This window comes from Sinocyclocheilus grahami, unplaced genomic scaffold (assembly GCF_001515645.1).
Source record: "Sinocyclocheilus grahami isolate Dianchi unplaced genomic scaffold, SAMN03320097.WGS_v1.1 scaffold444.1, whole genome shotgun sequence".
NCBI lineage: Eukaryota > Metazoa > Chordata > Actinopteri > Cypriniformes > Cyprinidae > Sinocyclocheilus > Sinocyclocheilus grahami.
In genome coordinates, this window is record NW_015505623.1 from 247,401 (window position 1) to 271,152 (window position 23,752).

Here is a 23,752-nt window from a genome sequence, read left to right on the forward strand (position 1 = left end):
TATATATATATATATATAAATGCAAACCGAAATTTTGCAGCCAAGTGTAAAGTGGCAGAAATGAGGGTCAGCACCTCCAAATCTGAGGCCATGGTTCTCAGCCGGAAAAAAAGTGCATTGCCCACTCCAGGTAGTGAGTTGATTCCCCAAGTAGAGGAGTTCAAGTACCTCGGGGTCTTGTTCACGAGTGAGAGTAGGCTGGAGCATGAGATTGACAGGCGGATTGGTGCGGCGGCAGCAGTAATGCGGTTGTACCGGGCTGTCGTGGAGAAGAGAAAGCTAAGCCTAAAGGCGAAGCTCTCGATTTACCAGTCAATTTATGTACCAACCCTCACCTATGGTCATGAGCTTTGGGTAATGATCGAAAGAATGAGATTGCAGGTACAACCAGCTGAAATTAGTTTTCTCCGCAGGGTGTCTAGGCTAACCCTGAGGGACAGGGTGCAAAGTTGGGACATCTGGAGCAGACTCGGAGAAGAGCCACTGCTCCTCCGCATTGAAAGGTGGTTGAGGTGGTTCGGGCATCTGGTAAGGATGCCTCCTAGATCTCTCGGCTAGCCTGGGAATGCCTTGGGATCCCCCAGGATGGGCTGGAGGAAGTGGCCAAGGAAAAGGACATATGGGTGTCCTTACTCAGCCTGCTGCCACCACGACCCAGTCCCGGATAAGAGGTGAAAAATAAATGGATGGATGGAAAAAAAAACGTTAAGTGTTTTTTAGACACTTCCTTCTTTGCCAACTTTGAGGATAATAAACTATTCATTTAAAAAGTATTAAGACTAAAATTCAAGGAAATTACATCATAAATTTAAATTATTATTTTTAATAATTTGCGGAAAATAATATAATAAATTAAATTATAGCAACCAAAAGAGGTATTTCAGACATAAAATGAACTTTAAAAATAAGATTTTATCTAAAATTATCTATAACGTTTAGTCATTTCTCATTCATCTGCATCCCATCATAAAACGAAGTTTAAGCAAATTAATCATTAAAGAAATCACTGGAGTTGAACGTGAAAAAAAATGATGTTCATCTAAGAATAAATATCTAGCATTTTAAAAAAGACCTTTTTCACTGTATTTTGCAATTGCTCTAGCAATTAAGCAAAAAAAGGGCACTTACAATGTGGGCAAAGAGCTTAAGCAGAAATTTTAAAAAGTGTAAAGAGACAAATGACTTCTCTGTAAAATGAAGGAAAGGAGGTGATGGATTAACCAATGGCATGGGAATCTCCAGCTCAGTGAAGTATCTAACATTAGCATTTCATGGAGAATGCTTCCCCTCAGAGCGTCTCTACCAGGGAACCAGTAACGGCGATGGCTGCCATGGAATGCTCGGGTTGTTCTTCAAAGTCAGCTGGCAGCAGGACTCAGTGCTCATTCTTTGACTCGCTCTGTGTGCGCGATGAGAATTTGGCCCGAGAACAACAACTTAGAGCCAGGAATCCAAAGCAGCAACAAACAGTCTAGGAGCAAAACAAGGAACCCTGCACCGAGCCCCCCGCACAGGCCCTGTCAGACACACTGGCCCCAGGCGTACACTTGCTATAATTCCCTTCTTCCTGCTGCCTCTACATACAACCATGTTCCGCAGCCGATACTGCTCATTCGCCTGCCATCACATTAATCTAAAATAGCTTCAAGGAATGGTTGGAGACTTTTTTTTTCGGATTTTCACAAATATTTACTTGCCTGCAAATTACCAAGGAGGGTATATACGTACATGGAACTGAGTTTCTACACTGAAATTTTAAATTTGAAAGAAAACTGTAGTCTTAATACAACAAATATAAAAATGTTTAGAATTACAACACTACTGTTTAAAAGTATGGAGTCAGTAAGGGCTTTTAAAGAATTTATTACTTTTATTCAGCAAGGATATATTAAATTGATCAAAAGTGACAGTAAGAAAAAAACCTGCACTGTACAATAATACAGCTGTTTTACGTAAATTTGCTCACTTGACATTTGCACTACCATGGTAACTTGCTCCGATACCTCAATCTCATTCTTGCTTCTTGCACATTTCTGACTAAGTACTACACGATATCTTCTGTGCTGCAATTGTCACTGAACATTTATACCTGTGATGCAATTGTCACTGAACATTTATACCATTCTCAGTACAATACAACTATATTTGTACTCCTTGTTATTTTCATTGGTCTGGCCTCCGCTTTCTCGAACACAACCTTCTCTATACATTACACTTATTATAAAACGATAGTAATATTTTAGATATACATATATTTTATAGTGAAATTACAGTATGTATATATACTGTATATACATACACTGAACAAAATTATAAACGCAACACTTTTGTTTTTGCCCCTATTTTTCATGAGCAGAACTCAAAGATCTAAGACTTTTTCTATGTACACAAAAGGCCTATTTCTCTCAAATATTGTTCACAAATCTGTCTAAATCTGTGCTAGTGAGCACTTCTCCTTTGCCAAGATAATCCATCCACCTCACAGGTGTGGCATATCGAGATGCTGATTAGACAGCATGATTATTGCACAGGTGTGCCTTAGGCTGGCCACAATAAAAGGCCACTCTAAAATGTGCAGTTTTATCACACAGCACAATGCCACAGATGTCGCAAGTTTTGAGGGAGCATGCAATTGGCATGCTGACTGCAGGGATGTCCATCAGAGCTGTTGCCCGTGAATTGAATGTTCATTTCTCTACCATAAGCCGTCTCCGAAGGCGTTTCAGAGAATTTGGCAGTACATCCAACCGGCCTCACAACCGCAGACCACGTGTAACCACACCAGCCCAGGACCTCCACATCCAGCATCTTCACCTCCAAGGTCGTCTGAGACAGCTGCTGCAACAATCGGTTTGCATTACCAAAGAATTTCTGCACAAACTGTCTGAAACCGTCTCAGGGAAGCTCATCTGCATGCTCGTCGTCCTCACCAAGGTCTCGACCTGACTGTAGTTCGTTGTAACTGTAGTTCGCCGTCGCCGAATGCTCACATTCGATGGCGTCTGGCACTTTGGAGAGGTGTTATGGCGTCGTGTGGGTGAGCGGTTTGCTGATGTCAACGTTGTGGATCGAGTGGCCCATGGTGGCGGTAGGGTTATGGAATGGGCAGGCGCATGTTATGGACAACGAACACAGGGGCATTTTATTGATGGCATTTTGAATGCACAGAGATACCGTGACGAGATCCTGAGGCCCATTGTTGTGCCATTCATCCATGACCATCACCTCATGTTGCAGCATGATAATGCACGGCCCCATGTTGCAAGGATCTGTACACAATTCCTGGAAGCTGAAAACATCCCAGTTCTTGCATGGCCAGCATACTCACCAGACGTGTCACCAATTGAGCATGTTTGGGATGCTCTGGATCGGCATATACGACAGCGTGTTCCAGTTCCTGCCAATATCCAGCAACTTCGCACAGCCATCTAAGAGGAGTGGACCAACATTCTACAGGCCACAATCAACAACCTGATCAACTCTATGCGAAGGAGATGTGTTGCACTGCGTGAGGCAAATGGTGGTCACACCAGATACTGACTGGTTTTCGGACCCCCCCGGACCCCCCAATACAGTAAAACTGCACATTTTAAAGTGGCCTTTTATTGTGGTCAGCCTAAGGCACACATAAATAAGGTACAAAGGTGTACCTTTTGAAAGGGTGACCGTTTCCATGCGTTTTTTCTGAGAGTATGTACTGCATTTTAGGTCTTCCTTATTATGTCGGTTAAATGCTTGTGATCTTTACTTACTACTAGCTGTACTGTACTGGCTTTACTGATGAATACAACATGAAATAGCTTTTGATAGCACAGCTACTCTACAGAGAAGCATGACTAAAGTTGAACTACTTTAAATGATTAGTATTTGGACTGTTGCGTACATGGAGAACTACAGCCCCACAGAAATGCAAAAACAACAACAAAAATATCCGGCTGTGAGCTCAAAGCAGTGGTACAGGCATAATGTGACAGAGGACCCTGAAGCTCATCTCTCAGATGGCCAGCGAGATGGAATTCCGAGCAGCGGTCAAGTCATGCCCTGAAAAACAAACACCACTGGGCATGTGTCAGCTCTCAAACACACACACACATGAACATGTACAACTGATGCCTCAGTTCTGTTTGAGAAGAACATGTTTCTGACAGTATCGTGGCAGGCTGGGGGAGAAGAACTACTATATCACTTGAAAGTAAGTGAGAAATAGTATTTTAGAAATTTCTAAACTGGAGTAAAGATAGAGTGTCTTTTTAAAAACAAAACTAGAGAGTGGCTTGGTGGTTAATACATGTTTTTTGACACGTTATACAGCCTTGTGCCATTTCTGACCCTGTTACCCTTCTTCTTCTATTATTTCCTGTCCCTTATCAATAAAATGTTAAAAAAGGGCCAAAAACCCAAGCTAGTTCTAACTTCAGCTAATTTCAACTTGATAACACTCTTAAAACATTATGTGCTCTGTTTGGGGACTTAAAGAGAAAAACGTGAATAAAGCAATGAATTTCGACATGCTAAGAGTTTCAACAAACCGTAAATGTTCACTCATGTCAATTATTATTTTGGATTTATTTTATTTATATTTTTATTTTAACATCAAATGAATTCCTAAAGTTAAAATACTAGATACCAGTCACATTTCTTACAAGTCTATAGGCCTGTTCACACAATAGCAAATATTGTGAAAATATATGCAATGCTGAAAATTTGGTGTGACCAATAAGATTTGCGTTTGATAAACCACTACTTCCACAGAGATACCGAAGTCATCTCAAAGTCAAGTTCCCATGGGGCCATGGGAAAGGAGCTGTGAATGGCAGTGAAGTGATGCAATTGGTGCCATACATGACAAAGCCAACATGGTGGATGAAATACATCAGGATTACATTCATACTATATAGAACACACTTTTTAATGACTGTAAAGTTAATTCATCTTTAAATGTATGTAGTACCTATTCAGAATGTGATTTCAGATGAACCTTTAGACTTGGTGGCACTCACAAACATTATTTTGTGAATAGCACAGGAAGAATCAAGAACCGGCTCTCCTGTCTCTGTACTCTTGTACAATCTGAAGTCCATCATTCTACAGTGAGGAAGATTATTCACAAGTGGAAGACATTCAAGACAGACACCAATCTTCCCAGGAGTGGACGTCCCAGGAAATTCACCCCATGGTCAGACCATACAATACTCGGAGTAATTGCAGACAACCCAATAACTACACCTCAGACTCTACAGGCCTCAGTTAACATGTAAAACAATAAAGTGTGTGACAGTATAATTAGAAAAAGACCAGGCAAGTTCGGCATGTTTGGAAGGGTTGCCAGAAGTAAGCTCTTCTCTCTAAAAAGAACATGGCAGGATAGCTCAGGTTTGCAAAGTTGCATCTGAACAAACCATAAGACCTCTAGAACAATGTCCTTTGAACAGACGAGACCAAAGTGGAGATGTTCGGCCATAATGCACAGCGCCACATTTGATGAAAACCTAAAGAGCACATCAGCACAAACACCTGATACCAAAAGTTACACATGCTGGTGGAGGGCTGATGATTTTGGGTTTGTCTTGTAGCCACAGGAACTGAGCACCTCACATTCATTGAGTCGACCATGAACTCCTCTGTATACCAAAGTATTCTAGAGTCAAATGTGAGGCCATCCATCCAACAGCTAAAGCTTGGCCACAACTGGGTCATGCAACAGGAAAATGATCCCAAGCACACCAGCAAATCTACAACAGAACGACTGAAAAAGAAAATAATCAAGGTGTTGCAACAGTCCAGTCAAAGTCCAGACTTCATCCTGACTGACATAAACAAATGCCCACAAACCTCAATAAACTGGAGCAACGTTGTAAAGCAGAGTAGGCCAAAATTCCTCCAGAATGATGTGAGAGACTGATAAAGTCATACAGAAAATGATTAGTTCAAGTTATTGCTGCTAAAAGTGGATCTACAAGCAAGAATCATAGGGTGTCCTTAGTTTGTCACACATGGCTTTTCCATATTGGCTTCATTTTTTCCTAAATAAATAATGACACAGTGTGATATGTCATGTGTTGTTGTTCATCTGAGGTTTATGTTCCAAATTGTAAGACCTGCCAAGGACCAGAAGATTTTTATTCTGTTCTGGAAAACCATGGAATTCCATAGGGTGGCCTTTCTTTTTCACATGACTGTATATTGGGGACTTAGGAACCCTAAACATAACTACACAGGACACAGGAGTGGAGAGCATAGTTTGATTGAATGAATCAGAAAAGAGGTTTGTGAGGAGATGTACAGTGGGGAGATAATTTGTGCGAGTGGCACTATGAGCCGGCAAACACACACACACACACTCTTAGTGTGGTGCTAGCTCCCCTCCTGAGGCAATCATTACAGGGATTTGTTCTGCTTGCACTTATAGTTTTAGCAGATCAATCGGAGAAGCATGCGCTAAAACCCATTATTAGTTCTGAGGGCAACGTCTTAGTTTCGGGTGGAAATGGGGGTGGATTGTCCACACTGCTGCCTGTTTGAAACATGGCTCCTTAAGAGAGCCATGACTGTGAACAACATTCCCCGGAGATGAATGAGAAAATCAATTAAGAGGTGAGAAGCGTTTAGTGCTATCAGTACATGCAAAAACAAATTAATTTAGTGTAATGGAGGCCCTCAGAGATCTCACTGTGACTGTGAAATAACTGGCATTCGTTTCATAACATCATAACATTCATATGAAAAACATCTATCATACAATGACAGAATCATAACAGACATCTGACATGAGTCTTCATGCAAATCTAAAATTAACTTAAAGGCTACACTTCAGAACCTAATGAACTACCTACAGAGGAAGCCTACATATGTGTGTTTCCCATGCAAGACAACTTGTAGGAATTTTTTCGGGTTCAGTATAAGTTAAGCTGAATCGTCAAAATTTGTGGCATAACGTTAGGGTTGCCAACCATCCCGTATTAGCCGGGATGTCCCGTATTTTGGGCCTAATTGATTTTTCCCGTAAGTGACTTCCCTTGTCCCGTTTTTTGACTGCTACGCTGATCTAACCACTGACTGATACAACAGCAGCAGTGCTGATCACTTGAGAATGATCACCGATACCTGTCATCATCCAATCACAGCCCCCTCACGCAGTTATACGTTAAGTAAATCAGAAATCGTGAACAGAACTGTTCGAGGAAGGCTGCGCAATCCTCTGCCACCAATTCCGTCCGTGTTTTCACTTCAGTAAATCAGTTTTGGTGAATACAAACTATGTGATTATTTTTCATGAGTCCAACATCCCGCCCCACAAGAGACGTGATCATTAAGGGAAGTCATCTTTCACTATTGTAATGTTAAATAGAGAAAAACATTTTATATTTAAGTAACTAATAGCATAATTCTTAACCTTGGACCTTATTCTTGAAACACAAATGACCAATAAAAAGGTGTCAAGCACCAAAAGCAGCCCATATTAAATCTATAAGCTGTCTTTAATTGAAAAACACGCATTTGCATGCATACTATATGCGTGTGTGTGTGTGTGTGTGTGTGTATACACGGTCACTCAACCCCAATCCCCCCCCCCCCCCCCTGTTTGTTAAAATACTCACTGCTTCAACAGTAGCCTATAGCCACAAGATGTAAACAATGTGTTCACATCATTTTAGAGTGAAATTTTTTTTTACTTTTCTGTGTAATTGTCCAATTTTACATCTCTGTTAACATGACAACGTAACGCCTACAACAACTGTAAAATAATTTAAACAGCTCAAATAATACACAAGCTTCAACAGAAGAATTAATATTAGGGCTTTTATAAAATGATAAGTTTCACATTTCTATTGAGAAATCCTTCAAAAATTGGCCCCATTCACTTGTACCTGTAACTTTTTCTCTAAACTTTTTTTAACTCAGAAAAACATTTTTTCCATAATGGGAAGTGGGGTCGGTTGTATGAGTTGTACATAAGTTACAATTTAACCTAGTTGCGACACAATAGGTTACTAAATATTTGTGGTTTGCACTTCAATGAAACATAACTAACTCTACATATAAACTAACTATTTACAGAAGCCTCTGACCAGTGGTTGGAATAGGAAAAGGGGAATAGCAAACAGAGGAAGAGGGCTGTAGCGTTCCCTTTTGCCAAAAACTTCAACACCCATAATGCACTTTTGATTTTGGCACCACTCCTCTGTTGACTGTCCATGGGCAGAGATACAAAAATGTGAAAATTTGATCTGTAGTTAAAAAGCCCTGAACCTGTCAAAACCCAGATGGACGGCCCAAAATGATTTGCATCATCCGGCAGACTTTTGCTGACAAAAATACAGGAATATCTGGGTGCAGGTAACATGGAAAAAGAGTACAAAGCTGGTTGAAAATCAGCAAACTTATCCTTTAAATACAGAGTTAGTTATAAACTAGCTAGTAGTTACTAAGCCACAAGTGCGGACTTCACATTCAAATGTAAGACTTTACGAATGGCTAATACAACCCTACCTACAGTAGGTGGTTGGACAGGATGGGTTAAAACTGAGACAGATTAATGATGTCAGGCAAAAGGTTTACATAATGTACACAGATCATTCGATAAGAAAAAAAATGTTCATTAAGAAAGTAAACAGAGTAAATTTTGATGTCAAATGGGCATTAAAGACATTTCCACCTAACATTCCTCTTTACTTATGGTAAATTTCATGCATTTCCACCTCTCAAGATCTGAAGAAGGCTGCACAGTGTGTCAGATGAAGCCTGCCCTGGGAACCTTCATGTTAGCCAATTGGACACTGCTTCCTCTGAGTGAAGTGGAAGGGGCAATTGGGTGGCGATCTGCAAGTATGTGATTATGTAACTAAATGCATCTGTTCTGCTGTTTTTTTATCTATTGGGCTATTTGAGCAAAAGTGAGTCTGTTTCATAAAGGGAAAAGCAATGAGATGGGAACTAGGCCGTACATCAGAGAAATGACATTGTGTCCTGCCACTGGCCTCTCTGACACTCATGTCAGCACTCATGTCAGCATGCAAGTTACCCCCTCCTCTCCTCTCCTCTCCTCTCCTCTCCTCTCCTCTCCCTCCCTCCCTCCCTCTCTCCCAGGAGCACGCTGAGGCAGCTTTTAGTGTACAGAATGTAAAGCAGCCAAAAGTTACATAAAACAACAAAATGGCCTGGTAAGCCCAGTTCATTCCGCTTTTACACCTCAGAGACAAGAAAAATATGAAAACTACACTTTAAAATTATTTGCTCTTACACTTGAATTCTAGTCTACGTCTTAAGAACGATTAGCCCCGCCCACTGGGAAATCTCATTGGTCTAAAATCCTGTTTCTCACAACAAACTATTAAATGTCAGATATGTTCTGATTGGCTGTTGCTCGGACATTTCATTTAGCATTTGATAAACTGGTGCAGGTAGATGACCGTGCTGGTTAGAATGCAGTGTTGGATTTCATGAAGTAAGATTAATTAGGAATGATAGGAAAGCAAAAAAATTAAGTATTCAATATTTACCTGATTATTTTTCAGGAGCAAAAACAAATTACCAGATGATCACAGACCTGAACGAGAAAGACAGAAAGATATATGAGGACATCTCGGTGACAATGGGACAATAATTTACATTGATTTGATGATTATGAAATCAAGCATCGTCCTATAGTAAATAAATAAATAACATTTTAAAAAACATTTTAAACCATATCTATAAACCACATGTATTATTTGTTTATTGTAAATTATTTAACTAACAACAAATTCATAAATTTGCCTAACCCATATGACCTTTGAATGAACCATGAAGGTAAAAAAATGGTTGATTTAAAAAATTAATTGTGAAAAACCATCTCAGCACGTCCAATATACTGTTTCCCTTCATACATTCATAGAAATGTTATTAGAAAACAATACAAAAACAATAATGTCCATAATGCCGATGTTATTTGTCAAGTACTCAATTGTACTTAGTAGGGCTGTCAAAATGACTGAAAAACTAAATTCGAATTATATTCGAATTTAAAGGGCATAATTTCAGTTAGGGGAAAAAAAGCTTTTGGCTTCTCTCCTGAGGCCACAAGAGGGCGCATCGAACAAAATATTATGCACGTTTCTTCAAAATGTAATAAAATAACACGACTATCTTTGAAAAAAAGTGCATAATGTTTAAAATAATGTTTATAAACCATACATAATAAATAAAGTTGCTTAAACAATTAGAAGAAAAAAACAGCACCATGCATATATGTATAGTTTAATACAAAGGACCGAAAACCAATCACAAAGAGTAGGCTACTTTCTTCATTTAAAAACATGAGATACAGTGGGAGGGGGAAAAACCGCAATAAAGTCTTGAGACATGTTTTTTTTAAAGTTGAACTTACTTTAATTTTGCATGGCTTTCTAAACATGCCACTCTCTTGTGCCAGTTTTTTTTTATTTGACGAATACTAGTACTTAGGGGTGGCTGATATGATCAAAAGCTTATTTAATGGTAAGAATAAGCTCATTTTATTTCACAATAACAATATATATCGCAACATAGTTGTTTTTGTTATTTTATTTGATCTTTTTTTTTTTTTTAAATCAGAACAAAATTGCAAACAACAGGACACACAACATGACAAAGACAGTAATAAAAACGAAATACTGTAATACAGCAACTGAATAAACAAAAGGACTGTAACAGCCTTCACTGTATGAATTAAATATACATTTCTTATTAAAGCTACTAAAGTTATTCAGTCAAGAGTAGTGTGTGAGTTTCCTTTTGTTGTTTGATTAACATTAACAGCATAGCAGCAGGTATATTACGCTGATACTGCTTTAAGATCTAATGCACAGATCTAATATACGGAGACAAATTAGATTTTCTCCCAATTGCTTGCGTTCACTTAAGACGTAACCCACTGCTCTTTGAGAGGCAGCTTTCTGGATGTGCTTCAGTCGTCGACAGCATGAGTATTAAAGTTCTTTTTCATGGCTTATTGTTCTTAATAAAGTTTTTAACATCAAGTACGTTCTATGCTTTATTTTCTTAGGCAAATTTCTGTATTTACACACTGCAATATAGACAAAATTAGCAAAAACACTATAACAGCCACAATATAAATACTGTCATACCACCCAGTCCTTATTGTACTCGAAACTTTCTAGGCCGTTGAGCTCTGGAATAATATCGAATGCATATACACAACAGTGTGAATAGAAAACTTAAAAAGAAGACAAGAAAAACAAACTAAAGTAAAAGTTCCAAAATGCTAATTATGAGGCTCCACTTTTTTTTGTTTGAGGAACGTGATGCATCCGGCATCCTGTTTGCATGCGCAGGTAGGAGGTGGGGGGTCTGTTTCCTCTCCAAGGGCCTACAGATGCACTCCCTACCCACATAGTGTCTCTTTTGTTCTCTAATAAATTGACACTGCCAGTTCCCCACGTTGCCAAGACATGAGGAAGACCACCGGGAAAACGAAGTAGGAGCAGCGCCACTACATGTGATTGGTATCACTTCTGACTGACTCTCTTCATGTTTTTATCTGCAATGTCTCCACAGGCATTAATTTCAAAGCTATGATTGAGGGTGCTAAGACAAAAAAAAATTTAAAATAGAAACTCATTGTGTTCAGTCAGCCATCCATATCATTGAATAAGTTGTATCCTGCCAGATAAGCCAACAGTCTAAACGCTCATCAGCCATACAATTTTTGTACTTTTCTTATTTACATATAAAATTACAACAAAAACTATGTCATGGCCATCCAGGAACTAACAGTACAATGAATGCACCATAGAGAAACCTATTTTACAAACAGTGAAATACTCTGTCTTTTAAAATAAAGCATATTATTCAAAATATTTAAATATGATTCCTCTAAGTATCAGTGTATCCTGAAGTGTTATGTTAATATCACTGATATACGAATACAGTTTTTGTTAGTATTTAGAATTAGATTTTATTTTATATTTTCATCTTAATTTAAGTTAAAGTTGTAGTCATTTTTTTTAGTATTTAGTATTTTTATAATTTTCATTATTTTAACTTTTACATTATGGTCTATATATTTTTTAGGGTTTAGTTTTTAGTTTAGAGTTATTTGATACTTAAAATGTAAGAAATGTTGCTTTGACAACTAGATGAAATAAAGTTTATAAAATAAGATAAAGGAAATTATATTTTATTTCTGTTAATGTTTGTTTTACTTCAAGTTATGAAAATGTTTTTTTATGGTTTAGTTTTAGTTAACGATAATAACCCTGATTCTGAATAAAGGTTTCATTGTCTCATTAAGAAAATGTTTTTGGCTCCTACGGAATATTTTGCAATTAAACCAAGGAAAACTAAATCAGCCCATGACACTTTTGCCTCAAAACCCCATTTTTCAAGAAGCGCAGGAGAAAAGCATCATGTGATTTTTAGAATCTCCAGCCAACAAGCAGTGAAATACGGCTCAAAACAATTTAGTTGAAAGCTGGCAACATTTCTGTGCCTTTGGAATGACTACACCAATAAATGAAATAGACTCATAAATTCTTCATGGCCAGTGGCCATAAGTGAATCCATAACTGAGGAAAAATCTGTTGCATTCACCTCTGTGTGAGGATTCTCTCTTATGTAATTGGCAAAATAATTCTTCTTCTTCTGCAAAATATGTGACTCATTGTATTGGGGAAAAACTGTCATTATTTATTCACCCTCATGTCGTTCCAAACCTGTATGAATTTCATTCCGCCATGAAAAACAAAGCTTGAATGTATAAAGAATATCCTGGCCACTCTCTCTTTTTTTCTATATAATGGAAGTGAATGGGATCTGGAATTGTCAGGGGCCAAAAACCGCAAAAATGCTTGACTAATCCTTTATTTTCATCCAGATCTTTTCCGAACTGATCCAAACAAACTCACTGACTCAACTTGTGACTGGATCATTGAAAATAATGATTCAATAATAGTGGCGAACCAAAATTAACCAATAGTTTCAGTTTTCAGCTAAATGAATTGGGGAAAAACTGTCATTATTTATTCACCCTCATGTCGTTCCAAACCTGTATGAATTTCATTCCGCCATGAAAAACAAAGCTTGAATGTATAAAGAATATCCTGGCCACTCTCTCTTTTTTTCTATATAATGGAAGTGAATGGGATCTGGAATTGTCAGGGGCCAAAAACCGCAAAAATGCTTGACTAATCCTTTATTTTCATCCAGATCTTTTCCGAACTGATCCAAACAAACTCACTGACTCAACTTGTGACTGGATCATTGAAAATAATGATTCAATAATAGTGGCGAACCAAAATTAACCAATGGTTTCAGTTTTCAGCTAAATTAAAACTTTCATTTCCGTTTCGGATGAATTTTGGTGCCTCACTAATCAGTAATTAAATTTCACTCTGTTCATCACACAAAGCCATGGACTATTTTTATGATATCATATGATAGTTTTAAACCTTTTAAGTTCCAGACACATTTATTTATTTATTTCTCTCTCTGTTTTTTTTTCCTGAAGAAAGTAAGTCATGTTTGTGACACTATAAATGTTGACAAAGTTTCCAGCTAATCTTTTAATGTAATTTTATGTTTACAAATATGGCACTTTTTTTTCCTCTTACACCAACTACATCACTTATTTTTACATTCTATTAAGTTTAATATGATGTTTAATAAAAATGAATGGTTGAGCCATTCCCTACTCCAACTTCCTATTATTCCCAGTTAGCCTCCAGTGGTTCAGTGAGTCTCTTTGGTGGAATCCCAGGATAATGTATTGTACGCATGCAAGTTTTAGTATACTGAGCTGAGGTGGATCAGGGCCTAGAAGACCACTATCACTGTCCATGGCCCAATGCAACCACATAGCACCTGAGGATCAGAGGGGCAATTTAACATGAAGACCTTCACTTGGTCTTAAGTGCTGACAGAGGCCACGCTGATGCACACTGTATGATTACAGAGAGACCAGAAAGGTCTCAATGCCTGACAAAAAATACATTTAGGTGAATTCACCTTTGCCTTGCCTTTTAACTCTGTGTTGTGGAGAACAGAAATAGCCATGACTCCAATTTGAACCAAAAAAACAATATTTATATATATCTGTTATGCATCTGGGTCCAATGACATGATGCACATTTTTGTCCCAATCTATAAATTTCTTCCAAAATACATTAAAAGCACTAATGTGATTTTTCTAAATTATTTATTTCATTATGACAGAACAAAACTATTCCATTACCGTAATGAACAAATAAGAATGATATTCTCGAAAAGAAAACCTTAAGTACAATAATCTTTTATTAATATTTCTCAGAAAAATCACCCACAAACATGTTGAAATATGCAAACAAAACTTAAAACAGGACATGATATCACAGACAGGGCTGTTCGTCGAGGTCAATAAGTCTCTTAAATCATCAAAATCATTTGACCTTTTTATGACAAGGAAAGGCTAGTTTAGGCTGTAAAATATTGTGTATTGCTACTCTCAAAACTTTTTTTAAATTTATGAATAATTCTTGATATGTATACAAAATATAGAATTGTTACCTTGAAAAATATATATATTTTTAAAATTGTGATATATTTTTTTTATTAAAAAAAATATTAAATTGTGCACACCCACATTTATTCAAAGTTTAAAAACAATATTTTATATTTTTTACTACATTTTTCACACTCTTTATTGTAGACATTCTTATTTGTCATTAACACATCTAATGCTGGCTTTATGCTGTTAAAGGAACACTCCACTATTTTTGAAAATAGGCTCATTTTCCAACTCCCCTAGAGTTAAACAGTTGAGTTTTACCGTTTTTCGAATCCATTCAGCCGATCTCCGGGTTTGCCGGTAGCACTTTTAGTTGTAGCTTAGCATAGATCATTGAATCTGATTAGACCGTTACATCTCGCTCAAAAATGACCAAAGAGTTTCTATATTTTTCCTATTTAAAACTTGACTCTTCTGTAGTTACATCATGTACTAAGTAGTTATATTCATGGCCGATATGGCTAGGAACTATACTCTCATTTCGGCGTAATAATCAAGGAACTTTGCTGCAAGAATGTCTTCCCATTCTTTTCTCTCTGCTTTCCGGCCATTTCTTTGTTTCCAGGGAATATTCTGCATCGCCAAAAGTTAGACAGGCGTATGTTCAGTTGTGAATGATTGATGTGCCATTGACTTGGCCGGTCTCTCTTCTTGCCATTGGCTTAAATCATTCATACGAACTTTTAACAATATTTCCTTTGAAGTCAAAGGCCTTCAGGAGATGCATGCTTTTATTCAGATTATTGGTTTAGTGCTGATGCACTTAATGTGTCTAAATCATAAAAATGTTGCTTATTATAAGCGCAATACGAAGCAGTCCTGATTTACTCTCTGTCAGAAGAACGAGCTTACTGCCTACAGGGAGTTACACTTGTTTTGTATTATATTCACCAAAGTAGGCTGCTTTAGCGCTGCCTTAACAATAACCACACAGATGCGAACACCCTAAGGAATAGCTTGGCTGAGATCTATTCCAGAGTCAGTTCTGGTAGGTGGGTGTACGTGTTGTGTTTTGCAGAGATTGGGGACTAACTGTACCCCACAGCATTATACCATGGGGCAGGACTTTCTATGTAGTCCGCCACTGATCTCAGAAAGCGACTGGTGTGTATAATGCAATTTATCAAATCAGCATCTGTCATCCTCATGGGACACTCTGACACAATGCAAATTCACTCCACACCATCCAATAAAACATCCTATCAGCCTCAGCCATTAACATGATGGACTGCCCTCCGGTAAGTAGGATTGTGGATCACAACAAGGACTTTTATAAAACGCTAAAACAGCTGGACAAACTCATACCTCTCATTTTTGAGGTTATTTTTTTGGCTTGCATGTTCAGGACATTCAGTAAACCCACCCTCTCTCCAACCACCTGTCCAATCCTAGTTTAAGAGCATGCAGGCATGCCCACAATGCAAGGAATTTAAGTTTTCAGGGGGTTTTTTTATTTTATTTTCAGCTACTAGAAACTTTCCTTCTATATTTGGACCGGCAACACAAGGATTTGAAAATCCAGCCCTCTTCCTGTGTCTCTTCGCCTTCTATTTCAACGCAGTATTTTACAAAAGAGTACCATCCCTCTCAAGTGGCCATATAAGACTCTGAAAAAATAATAAAGCAAAACAAAAAATAACAAAAACTTCTAACTTAAAATAGGACAATAAAAAAATTACAAATCCTAAAAGAATGCAAGCCACTGACACATCTAATTCAAACTACTTTGTCTATATTTGCACGATTAAATGTTACTTTTATACACAAAATAACAGAGATGTTTAAATTTCTATTTACACACCACAGTTCAAAGGTTTGGGGTCAATAAGATTTTTTTTAAGAACTTAATACTTTTCTTCAGCAAGGGTGCATTAAATTAATAAATAGTGACAGCAAAGATATTTATAATGATTTCTATTTTAATTAAATGCAGCCCCCCCCCCCAAAAAAAAAACAACAGCTGTAAAACACACTTAATCTGTATGCCAGAAGAACTCATTTAAATGGCTTGATGAAACTGAATCATGAACTAAATCACCTAATATGACAACAGCCCTCACGGCTTCAGTCTGATGACTAGCGTTCATCATCAGCACCCCAACAGCAGCGCAAGAGCACTGAAGAGATTATAAACATGAAACCCCAGGCTTTACATGTGATTTTCCTCATTTAACATGGAGTAAACTGATTAAGAATGCAGCAATATAAAAATGCTGGTCAATATTGATCGGTATTGTTTGGTTTACTGATTATTTTATTACAATTCTATAAAATTTTGCCTAAATAATAAAAAAAAAAACAAGATGCTAAAAACATATTCAACAAAATACAAGAAAACCAAATGTATCAAAAATGGGTGGTAATTTTTGAGATTTTAGAATTGATATGTTAACGGTATAAATCTGGAATATTAGAAAATCAATACTGATAAATTCTAGTTGTTGGTGTTTTTTTGGCACAAATTGGCCAAAAAATTTGACTAATTATTTTTGTCATATATGACGATTTTAACAGCAATATTAGATGTTTACCTTATATAAAAACATCACATATTGCTGTTGTAGAAGACATCTGTACGGTCTATTATTATTATTATTATTAATTCGTAAAATCATTTTATTTTACACTACAAGTTACCACTTTTTATGTTTTACATTTAATTTAATTATTAGCTTTACATCAACTTGCGAACCCCAAAAGGTTTGCAACCCTCCATTTGGAAAACCCTGGCATAGACCACATAGCAAGATGCTAAAAACATTCAACAAAATACAAGAAAACCAAATGTATCAAAAATGGGTGGTAATTTTTGAGATTTTAGAATTGATATGTTAACGGTATAAATCTGGAATATTAGAAAATCAATACTGATCAATTCTAGTTGTTGGTGTTTTTTTGGCACAAATTGGCCAAAAAATTTTACTAATTATTTTTGTCATATATGACGATTTTAACAGCAATATTAGATGTTTATCTTATATAAAAACATCACATATTGCTGTTGTAGAAGACATCTGTACGGTCTATTATTATTATTATTATTATTATTATTAATTAGTAAAATCATTTTATTTTACACTACAAGTTACCACTTTTTATGTTTTACATTTAATTTAATTATTAGCTTTACATCAACTTGCGAACCCCAAAAGGTTTGCAACCCTCCATTTGGAAAACCCTGGCATAGACCACATAGATGCAACCACTAATCTATCATAACCTTCAGTTTTTCTTCAGTTTGCATAAAATGCAGTGCCTCTGGGCAGCATTAAACAGTCCAAAATAATGCACCTTTTGGTTCAGAAACAGCTTCTGTGTTGCCAGTGCAGTGCAAAGACGGTTTTATTTAAAGCTGCTTATGTTAACATCTTTTGACCCTAACATTCTAGCTTGGCCAGTTGCCCCAAAAGTCCCATATCCGGATGATTGTGAACGAGGGTTGCCACTATTTCGGTACATAGGACATGCGAATGCTTTAACCCAAAGGAAAACACCACCATGAGTCGTCAATGTTTTTCCAACAGGGAAAACAAATGCACATGTGTGGAGTGCAATCCAGGCTTTTATCCTTTTAGCTGCTATACACAACAAATTAATTTCACTCAAACCCACCCAACACAACTCTAATGCAACTTAATGGCATCTCTGTGCTTTCAGCCCTTTTTTAAACCCTTAGCACACTTATGCCACAGGACAACGCATTAAACCCTTTGTTTGACCTTTTGTTGTTGTTTGTTTTCATTCTCATACAATTTTTTCCATTATCCTGAATAGGATGATGATGTAACTTAAACCATAACGAGTAATTGACCAGTTTTGAGGCCTAGGCTGGATATTTCTATGTATAGCATCAAGGGCAGTGATCTAGGAAGCCCTGGCCCCAAACAACATCCCTGCGGAGCTGCAGGAATGCTGTAATCTCACCCTCTCGCATCTCTTTCTAGCCAAAAATTTAGAACAGAGCAGGCAAACACACCAGGAAAAAAGGTTTTTACTGCTGAGCTCTTTGGATTCAGTATGATCCTTCTTAGCTCTCTCTGGAATACCTCGGATCATCCCAATCTATCCAATGACGTGTCAGTTAGGAGTTCTTTGAAAATATAAAACTCTATCCATGAGAATTTGTATTTTTGGTGTGCTTAATCCTGTTCGTCAGGGTTTAGGCTTATAATGGCACAGAACAGCCATGGCCCCTAATATAGCTGGTAATACAGTCTTCTATTTCAGCCCATGTTTGGCGAGTGATGCTACACTGGGAATCTTACTTTTTCCCACACTTCTCTGGGGTGCCACATTATTGACTCATTTGCCTCAGTATTACCAAGCACAGAAATTAGAAACAGATTACATGAACATGCAAACTAAGCTAAAAGTCCATGACGTTACTTCAATATAATCCATTAAAGGGACAGTTCACCCAAAAATTAACACATACAATGACAGTGAATGGTGACCGGGGGCTGTAAATAGAAAAGAAAAAGAAAAAAAGAAAATTCCACATCTTCTGAAGTCATTTGGGAGTTTTGTACGATTAATAGAGCTGAATGTACACATGTATTCCCCTATGCCATACCTCACATTTGCACTTGCACAGATTTAAATGGTGCAAGAAATTGTGGCAGACATAAATTTACTGTATATTTCTTAAATTTCACTTAAATTTTACAAAGTTATTGTATGGTTTCAGGAGACTTGAAATGTAGTGAATAATTTGCATGGTGATTTAGCCTTTAGTCTCCATGTACTTTCATTGAAAAGAGCAGCGTGGACATTCTATTAAACCTTTCTTTTTGCGGAAGAAATAAAAATTGGGTTTGGAGTGATATGAGCGTGAGTAAATGATGGCACAATGTTCATTTTGGGGTAAAATATGTCGGGAAGAAAATGGAAGGAAATTCAAAATGTAAGATGCAGTACAATAATATAACATTGTGATATTGCTTAAAATCATACTATAAATGATGTATTTATTATTTTTCTTTAAATGTTCTAATTAATAAATAAATAATATTTGCAATGGGATATTTACATTAATTAAACACAACAGTGATTCCCTGAATTTGCTGAAAAAAACTAAAACAGTGTTCAGCTAAATAAATCACCATTAGACTAAATAAGCTCTAATTCACAGTCTGGCTCTTAATGTTTTATAATGATTTGAAACCAACAACGACTGAACATGACTGGATGGCTTTTGTTCATTGGTAATTTCCCAGTCTTTGATCTCTATAAGATGAGAGTGGGGCACATACAGTAAACCTTTCTTGCTTTAGTTCATTCATTAACTTTTAAATAACTGAAGGATTGTTGTTTGCCGGCGCTGATGATACAACAGGATTCTAGTCAAAGCTCTTCTGTTCTGTTTCACAACGGCACAAAAGAAACAACTTGAGAACATCTATTGAATGAAATCTCCCACTCTCACTCTCCCATATAAAATCATTACAAAGGTTATAGATGACGACCACTGACTGACTCACAGAGTGGTCCAGGAAATTAAAACACTTATGATTTCGACACACATGTACATCCAAAACCCCCTTTGGATAAACATAATAATGATAACTGCCATTTCTGACCAACTCAAAGCCTGCGCTTGCATTTGACTCCAATGCACATTCAGAAATGAGCCAGATAGTTTCAATACAAAATGTTCTGATCAGTGTAACTCAGGATCAGAGGCTATGAGGCCGAACAAATTTGATTATGATGCTCAGAGAACAATCCTCACACTAGTGAATCATTTTCCTATGAGACACCAGGGGAAGCCCAGATTCATTTGGTAATCCTTACTTAGGTCATTACAGCCAAAAATTTCCAATAGTTTTTTTTTTTTTCCCCAATAGTTTAATTTCTTTGGACTTAAAAACTAATAGAATGTAAAATCTGGTTTGGAGAAGCCATATTCGAATACACACTTATATTCACACATATAATATATAAGAAACATTTTAATATAAAAAAATATAAGAGTTTATGATATAGAAGTACAAAGTTTGGGTCAGTAAGGTTTCTATTTTAAAAAATTTATAATTTTATTTAATTTGATCAAAAGTGACATTAAAGACTTTTACATTCTTACAAAAAATTACTATTTGAAATAAACGAGCTTCTCTAGAACTTTCTATTTATCAGAGAATACAAAAAAATGCATCAAAGTTTCCACAAAAATATTAAGCAGCACAACTGTTTTCAACAATAATAATGTTGGCATATTAAAATGATTTTTGAAGAATCATGTGGCACTGGAGTAAAGACTGCTGAAAACCCAGATATGCTATTTTAAATGGCAAATGATAATAATGATATTTCAATGTCACAGTATTTTAATTTGTACTGTATTTATGATCAAATAAATGCAGCCTTGGTGAGACTTCACCGACCTCAAACTTTTGAACTGTATGTGTGTGTTTGTCTAATATTTGTCTATGCTGTATATATATATACACACATATACACGTATAGCCAAGAATATTCTTAAAATTATTAAATATTTATAAATGTATCCGTTTATCAAACATTGGTTAGTCTTAATCAAAAACACAAAAGTCACTTGAGTACTTCAGTGTAATTTTACCACTGTTAAATCCTGTGGTGTTTGAAAATAACAGCTGCTTTTGATGAGAGCATTCCTTGCCAGACATCAGCTGTGTGATGCAGGAAAAAATAAAAAGAGACAGGGGAAAGAGAAGTGTCCACTGGCAGGTGCTGGCAGCACGGTGTGAGGGATAAGGACTTCCTGCCAAGTAGATGATTTGGGTCAGTAGGTAATTGCATTCCTGGATCACAGAGGGCTCGGTGGCAATTAATCCCGGCTGTGAGCCACGTGAGCAGGGAACACGTTCACGGTGCAGAGGCATCTGTGGTCAGAAAGAGGGCCTGCCTGCTTCCCACAAGAGACAATGCTAAACTCAAACTACAATACTTTGCATCCTCTTGAGGTAAGAGTGCACTGCATGTGTGCACATCTCTACAAATCAACTGGCCGGCAAATATCATACAACAATACAAATGTTTGCTTTGTGTCCATCAACTTCCAAATTAAAAGAGGAAAAGTATCTTTAATTTGCGAAGCAAATTTACTGGATTATTCAAAAACCAGCCTCATGCTAACAATTAGTCATTGAATTTCCAGCAAAACTTACTGGGTCAATTACAAAATAATAGTGTTTACCATAAGAAAAGGAAAAATATATATTTTTTAAAACACATGTAAGAATAGCATGTTTAACGTATTTTTGAATAAATGAAGGTCATGTCATTGACCTAACTATATTATTATACACATTTTACCATTCAAAAGTATGAGGTCAATAAAGGTTTTTTTCCCCCATGTTTTTTAAAGGCTCTTCAGTTCATCAAGGCTGCATTTATTTAATCAAAAATACATTCAAAACAGTAATAGTGTGAAAAATGATTACAGTTTACAAGAACTCTTTTCTGTTTTAATATATTCTAAAATATAATTTATTCCTGTAAAGGCAGAGCTGAATTTTCAATATCCATTACTACAGTTTTCAGTGTCACATCATTCTTTCAAAATCACAATATGTTCATTTGGTGCTCAAATAACATCCACTGATCCACTGGAAATTTCAAAAGAACAGCATTTATTTGAAATGCAAATTTCTTGTAACATCATTAATGTCTTTACTGCCACTTTTGATCAAATTAATGCATCCTTGCTAAAAATAAATACATTTCTTTAAAACAAAAAAATCTTACTCCAAACTTCTGAACAGTAGTGTACCTTTACTGTAAACATTACTCATTACTGATATACATATAATATGTTAGTCATACGTCCCACCAGCATCTCTAAATGATTGGGGAAACAAACAAAAACAGGAGGGAAACATAAGAAATCATGTACAGTCAGGCGGTCATTATCGCAAAACAAGCCCTGACAGCATGATCAGGTGTATGTACATTATTCATCTTATTACATGGCTACTTACTAAATTAGTTTGTTTTATTGTGTGAGAAGAAAGAGACTGATTCAAGAGACCTGAAATTAGCACTAGGGAAGTACCAGTATTAAAATCCTGGCAGACACGACAAGCTGATTATTTTCATGTTATGGTTTAATTTTTTAGTCTTCGTACATAGGGCCACATTCCCTGTAAAGAAGAAGTGGGGAGACGCATACGCGCAAGTTACAGCACAGGACAAATGATTCAGAGCAGTCAATAGGCCCTAATTAATTAATAATGACTAATAGATTTTGTTTACGCTCCTTGTGATTATGCTGTCCATTGTGGAGATTTTAAAAACAGCCTTTAACAGTGCATTGATTATGGCTTTCCATTTGTGAAGTGAGAACATTGTTTTCAAAGTTTCAAAGTTCAAAGTTCAAACAAAGTTTTTAACTTAGCATGACTTCAGCAAATGTATCCTTTTTTATTTTACAAGACAATACACCCTTTTCCGCGTTTTCCTTCGCTACGCTTGAGACAGACCCCTACCAAGTTCAATGGCAAGCCAATAATGGACAGAGAATTAGTTTAAAATGCCAGCAATGGTGACTCAAAGGGGTCATTTTTATTCTCTATAGACCTCAGAACACTTTGCTCCTCTATTTAATAACTCATTATAGCTCTTTCTGATTTCTCTCTGGCTCCAGTCTTTTTTTCATTGTACTTTGTAATAATAACACTTTCTATTAGCATTGCACTTTAAGAGGCTTTTAAATCCATCCAAAGATTAGAGACATTTGGGAACACAATGTTAACTTTTAACTTTTCAATTGGAGAGTGACAGCAGACACTTAATCTATGACGCAGTCTACTCTATATGACATTTATGACCTGACAATACCTTTCCTAAATATATAAAGCAAATGAATCAACACACACACACACAAAATAAAGAAAGAAAGAAATTCAAAACATTTGATTACCATGAAACCAATCCACAGATGCATGGATGAAAATAAACGGGCCACTGGAGCATATCTTATGTCAGAACAGAATGTGCATGACTGAATATTGATTAAGGATATGAAAATAAAATAAAATAATAATAAAATAAATAGTATTTTGAAAATGACAATAATTAAAAAAAAAAATTTAAAATAATGAATTGATTAATGGATTAGTTGGCAGGTCTTATTTGAATCAAATATAATTTTTCAAGTTTGTTTAGACCTGATTTAACCATGTATTGAAGGCACAAATCAAAAGTCTATGGTAAAAGAAGATTTATAAAAGAGTGATGTAAATAAAAATAAAA

The 23,752-nt window shown here is 36.4% G+C and overlaps 1 protein-coding gene across 1 annotated transcript in view; it reads right to left on the minus strand.

The window, feature by feature from the left end:
* Positions 1–23,752, minus strand: part of LOC107552245 (lipoma-preferred partner homolog) — a 206,543-nt gene that overhangs the window by 175,053 nt on the left and 7,738 nt on the right. The window contains exon 2 of the mRNA XM_016234101.1: positions 9,501–9,547. The gene's annotated coding sequence lies outside the window, so the exon portion shown is untranslated. The remainder of the gene's footprint in view (positions 1–9,500; positions 9,548–23,752) is intronic.